The 6,310-nt window shown below is 44.7% G+C and overlaps 1 pseudogene; it reads right to left on the bottom strand.

Moving 5' to 3' along the window:
- Nucleotides 1-2,974: 2,974 nt before the first annotated feature.
- LOC148102677 (uncharacterized) lies at nt 2,975-4,079 on the bottom strand (annotated as a pseudogene).
- Between the last annotated feature and the right edge of the window lie 2,231 nt (nt 4,080-6,310).

A 6,310-nucleotide genomic window follows, 5' to 3' on the forward strand; every position in this document is an offset into this window, starting at 1 on the left:
GGTTGGTATGATAGAAATGGATGCTAGGGTGAGATGGAGGCAAATGATCTGCTGTTTCAACCCCTAAAGGGAGCAACGAAAAGAAGATATGGTTAGTTTGAATTGTTACAAGCATGATTACTTGCTTTTTTTCATTACAACCTCACTCTCATGTCTCACCCACTAAGTAAAATCATTATCCTTCCTTGTACTACCCTACTACACGTCAGTCAGCGGTATCCTCTGCTCACATTGGTAATCTCAGGTGCTGAATGTGATTGACCTTTTATGGTCTCTGGTTACCACATCACCTTGAATCACTTCCTCTGTGGATGTTTTGTAAGTGATGTCAGCAAAACTTCATTTTCAGTATGTGCCATTAAATACTGTCAGTGAGTCTTCCTACTCAGTCAGATCCTGCCTATAAGCACAGGATGATGAATAATATGGTAAATGAATAATTTGACAGTTATTCCCATTTGTTAAGGGTGTGAAGCAGTAGTCAGGACTTAGTCACTGTGAGGAATGATAGAATTCCAGTGAAGTCTGTTATTGTTGTGACATCTCGCTACAATTCAGGAGGTCAATGTGGGTCTTACATGACTTTAATGTTTCTGGTGCTTTCATGAGACACGTTACCATCAATCTGTCAAGTTTTAATCTTTGATTTCTGTTGATCATGTCTTGATGCATCCTCAATCATCCAGGTAAGTAAATCTCCAAAGGTTGATTCTGTTCATCTGGACATAGCGTTTTTAGCGTTTTCAGTGGGAAAACGCTGAAAACGCTGAAAACGCGAAGTCCAGATGAACAGAGTCAACCTTTGGAGGTTTTTATGATAATCTTTTTGTTCCTCATGAAATGTTGTTATAGCTTAATTATTAATAACGGTGTGTTCACACCGAACGCGATAAAGGCGGCCAGAGCGTCAGGTTTACATGTAAAGTCAATGGAAAAGCGCAATGACGCGCGATTGCGGGTCCCGCGAAAATTCGGAAGCAGATTTGCTTTGCGAAAATGCCAAAACGCCTGAAACGCGCATCAGTGTAGCGCGTCTGGCACGTTTGACTCGCGAAAAAAACCACGCGTGTCAGTTTTTGTGTTGCATTTTGTGCATAAGGGCATATCGCGTCAACCGCTCAGTTGGAAAAATCTGAACTCCAGCTCAAATCGCGCCGCAACAACCAATCAGGAGCCTGGTGACGTGGCTCTGACCTAGGTCAAAGGGGCAGATCCAGCCAAAGCCCTTGATTCTTCATTCAGTATGGAGGAAAAGCTCATCAGTGCCGTGGCTAATCACCCAGAGCTATATGATGCTAGCTGCTACTTCTACCGAGACAGGAATAAAAAGGACCTAGCTTGGAGGCACATAAGTGAGGAGATCGGGCAACCTGGTAAGTTCATTCCTTCTTCTTTTTCATTTTCAGACTGACCCGATGAAGCCGCGCAAAAGCTAGCAAGCCCGCCTACGGTCCCGCTATTTTCCCACTGATGTACAAATACCTTTCTAGCAAGATAATGTGTTTATTCAGAGGACATCTGCAGGAGAAAGTGGAAGAGCCTCAGGGACACGTTTAATAAGGAGAAGAGGACAGAGAAGGAGAAGAGGAGTGGGTCTGCAGCAGGATCGGGGAGGAGATGGAAGTTCTTCGCGGTCATGGGGTTTCTGGACCCCTTCCTCACCCCGCGGGAGACAAGCGGTAATATGGTGCGGACCGTGGAGAACTTCTCTCCTCCTGGCTCCCCAGTCCCTGGTCCCTCAGCTCCTGCTGCTGCACTCACAGGTATGAACATCAAGCACTGATAGCTTTTTACTTGCTTGGATTCCCTTGTGATCACCTTTACTAAATATCTACAACCAATCTGTTTATATCCTGTTTTTCAATTTTGAAAATGACAATCTAGTAGCAGCCTTCTCATTACTTTGTGTTGTTTTGTGTTGTGTTTTACAGGCCCACAGAGGAGGACAGCTCGAAGGCGGTCCCAGGACGGTCCATCGGCGGTGGAGCTGGTCATCCTGGAGTCCCTGAAGAGGCCACGCCCGTCTCCAACAGAACATTTCCTCCGCTGCCTTGTTCCTGCTCTGGAGAGCATGCCGCCTCAGACACGAGAATTCGTGAAATTTCAAAATTAGCTTTTGAAAACAGCACAGCTGTGTTAAATTTGCAAACATTGGACCCTAATGATCAGTAGTTTTCTGATGAGGCAGCGGCTCTCCAGGGCAGAAACAATGTTCTTATTTTTCTCCTCCTTCTCCCTGAGGCTCTTCCACTCCAAGCTGGGTCCTTTTTATTCCTGTCTCTCTGTAAATAGTTAAATTTCATATATTTATGATAAATGTTTTTGTTAATGAATTTATATATTTTTTCCAATAAACATTTGTAATGACTAACGTCTCTGTTCTACTACACAGCAAATGTTGACACACGACTTGACACAAGTAGAATTTATTTCATATTATACTAATGACAAAATATACTAATACAGTGGGATGCAAAAGTTTGGGCAGCATTGTGAAAAGTAATTATTTTCCTGTACCAATCGTTAGTTGCTACAATAAAAAATATCAGTTAAATATATCATATAGGAGACACACACAGTGATATTTGAGAAGTGAAATGAAGTTCACTGGATTTACAGAAAGTGTGCAATAACTGTTTAAACAAAATCACGCAGGTGCATACATTGGCAACACAAAAAAAGAGAAATGAAATAAATAGTGTATATCAATGTGTGTGTCTCCTATATGATATATGTAAGTGACACTTTTTACTGTAACAGCGATTCATACAGGAAAATAATGACTATTAATAAGGTTGCCCAAACTTTTGCACCACACTGTATATAGGAACATAGTGAAGACAAGTTACTTAAGAGAGTAAAGAGAGGTTAGTTTATTTTTGAGTAGAGCTCCATTTATTAAGAAAAATTTAAAAAGACAGGAACACTCTTTAGAGGTTTGTGGGTGGCTCTTAAAAGAGCCGGTGTGGGGAAGTCACTCGGACTTCAAACAGGCTACTCCTTTGGTTGCCAAGACGCAGCTCCCTCTGCCGAGAAGTGGGCCATGAACTTCTCCCTCACTGGGACAGCCTCTCTGGAGGAGTTGTTTGCTGCTACACGACCCAGGCCTTGCAACGGCTCCACCACAGCAGGTGCCCCTCTCTCGTCCAAACAGCGCAGAAAATTGTGGAGAACACACGTCGCCTTCACACACTTCATCGCAATTTCAGGACGGAGCTCCATGGAGCGCAGATACAACCTCCACTGTGAGGAGAGGACACCAAAGGCACCCTCCACTATCATCCAGGCCCTGGAAAGGCGATAGTTAAAGATCCTCTTCTCTAATGGGAGGAGGCGTCCAGGGAAAGGCCTCATGAGCTCACGCCACAGTGGGAACGCTTCATCAGCCACAAAGACATGGGGCTGGGCTCCACGGTGTTCTCCACCAGGTAGAGGCTGGTCAGGAGGCAGATGGAGAGTCCCAGCCCGAAGAGCCTGACCAAAGGTTGAGTTGGCCAGAATACGCTGGTCCTCCCGTACCCCCCAACATCAATAACACGGAAGCGATACCTTGCATCCACAACCGCAAGGAGAACAATGGAAAAAGTTCCCTTGTAGTTGTGGAACATGGATCCTGAGTTGGGAAGTACCTTCATCTGGACGTGCTTCCCATCCAGAGCTCCACAGCAGAGAGGGAAGTTCCAGCGCTCCTGGAATCCCTCTGCAAAGGACCGCCAGTCTCCAGGTGAAGGCACAGCCATGAAATCATCCACTAGACAGTCCCAGATGGCCGTTGCTACCTGGGGGATGATCAGGTATCAATAAAGGACTACCGTATTAAACACTTTTACTAACCTCGGGATGGACAGGGCGCCTGTAGTTGGTGTCTAGGCGGGCGATTCTGGGACCAACGCGGGACGGCAGGTCCTCAAACTGGCCGAGTGAAAGACGGCGATATCGCTGGAATCGGCCGTCATACAGGCGCAGCTCCTGGAGCAAATGGTGAAACTCACGAAACTGCTCACGCCTCTGGAGGACCTGATGGACCCAGGTACGGCGAGGACGTCCTCAACGCCGCTGCTCTGCTCTCCACAGTACATAGAGAAGAGAGACTCTCTCTTCAAGCTCTAGCTCGACAGCTGCCATCTTGCAAAGATACCGTCTGGCACAACTTCCTCCCACATTCCTCCCTCACGCGCATCAAAATATGCAATTTTGTTTTCTTGGACACGCGTTGAGGTGCGAATGTGCACGCGTCAAATTAGGGGTGTTTGGGGCGTTTTTGCTGTCTCAAGGCATAAAGACCTGGATGGCCTCTAATTTTCTGCTTCTAAATTCAAATAAAACTGAGGTTATTGTACTTGGCCCTGAAAATCTTAGAAGTATGGTATCTAACCAGATTCTTACTCTGGATGGCATTACCTTGGCCTCCAGTAACACTATGAGGAACCTTGGAGTCATTTTTGACCAGGATATGTCCTTCAACGCACATATTAAACAAATATGTAAGACTGTGTTCTTCCATTTGCGCAACATCTCTAAAGTTAGAAATATCCTGTCTCAAAGTGACGCTGAAAAACTAGTTCATGCATTTATTACTTCCAGGCTGGACGACTGTAATTCATTATTATCAGGAAGTCCAAAAAATTCCCTGAAAAGCCTTCAGCTAATCCAAAATGCTGCAGCAAGAGTCCTGACAGGGACTAGAAAGAGAGAGCAGATTTCTCCTGTTTTGGCTTCCCTTCATTGGCTTCCTGTTAAATCCAGAACTGAATTCAAAATCCTGCTCCTCACATACAAGGTCTTAAATAATCAGGCCCCATCTTATCTTAATGACCTTGTAGTACCATATCACCCTATTAGAGCACTTCGCTCTCGCTCTGCAGGCCTACTTGTTGTTCCTAGAGTATTTAAAAGTAGAATGGGAGGCAGAGCCTTCAGTTTTCAGGCCCCTCTTCTGTGGAACCAGCTTCCAGTTTGGATTCAGGAGACAGACACTATCTCTACTTTTAAGATCAGGCTTCAAACTTTCCTTTTTGCTAAAGCATATAGTTAGGGCTGGACCAGGTGACCCTGAATCCTCCCTTAGTTATGCTGCAATAGACGTAGGCTGCCGGGGGATTCCCATGATGCATTGAGTTTTTCTTCTTCAGTCACCTTTCTCACTCACTATGTGTTAACAGACCTCTCTGCATTGAATCATATCTGTTGTTAATCTCTGTCTCTCTTCCACAGCATGTCTTTATCCTGTCTTCCTTCTCTCACCCCAACCAATCACAGCAGATGGCCCCGCCCCTCCCTGAGCCTGGTTCTGTCGGAGGTTTCTTCCTGTTAAAAGGGAGTTTTTCCTTCCCACTGTCGCCAAAGTGCTTGCTCATAGGGGGTCATATGATTGTTGGGTTTTTCTCTGAATGTATTATTGTAGGGTCTGCCTTACAATATAAAGCGCCTTGAGGCGACTGTTGTTGTGATTTGTTACTGGAATTAAAAAGAGAAAACAAATTTTAAGTGAATACTGTATATCCAGAATATCACTCTGAAACATGTATTTCTCTAGACATTGCTGTGAATCTGCAGGGAGAACACATTTTAATCAAAAGTTCCTGAAAAAAGTGTTTCATAATAATAAAAATGTCTTTTTTCTAAATAAAGCACAAACACTTGATTATACAGTGTTTGTGCTTCTCTCCCTTCCCCTTCTTCCACCAACAGCCCACATGCCCGTACACCCACAAAGCGAAAACAAACGCAAAAACTCCAGGAATGAAGGTAAAACAGTTTAGGAGGTTGGCCCAGCAGAAGGACAGTTTGGGTGGCCAATTACGAAGTGGTGCAAAGCCAAGTAATAGCTGAGGGGGCCGGCCCGAGGCCAGAGCAAAACTGAGGGACAGTTCAGGGCTACAATGGAGACTTCGGTAACACAGGACATGTTGGCTCAGGCTTCACAGACCGCACTGGACCGTGGATTGGACACGCTCTCGTAATTCTAGCAAGACACAGGAACCAAATGTGTGCCTCACAGATGGGCTTGAAGTTAAACGCAACAAACTAAACATTAACTAAGAAGTACGCGAAGAGCATGAAACAATAAAAACAGAAACACACAAATCAGGTAAACAGGCACACCAACAAAAAGCAAAGGAGAGACAAAACTTTAAATACACTGAGGGCTAATAAGGGGGTTGAGACACAGCTGGGAAAAACAAGGTACAGACTAATCAATGGAAATAAGATGAAGGAAGTAAAACTGAAAACAGATACAAGAGACAAAGGCCTCCTAAAACAAAACAGTAAGTCAGATCACATGGAAATAACTTACATAGAGTAAGAA

The sequence above is a fragment of the Neolamprologus brichardi genome, chromosome 5 (assembly GCF_056152115.1).
Source record: "Neolamprologus brichardi isolate AB-2024 chromosome 5, ASM5615211v1, whole genome shotgun sequence".
Taxonomy (NCBI): Eukaryota; Metazoa; Chordata; class Actinopteri; order Cichliformes; family Cichlidae; genus Neolamprologus; species Neolamprologus brichardi.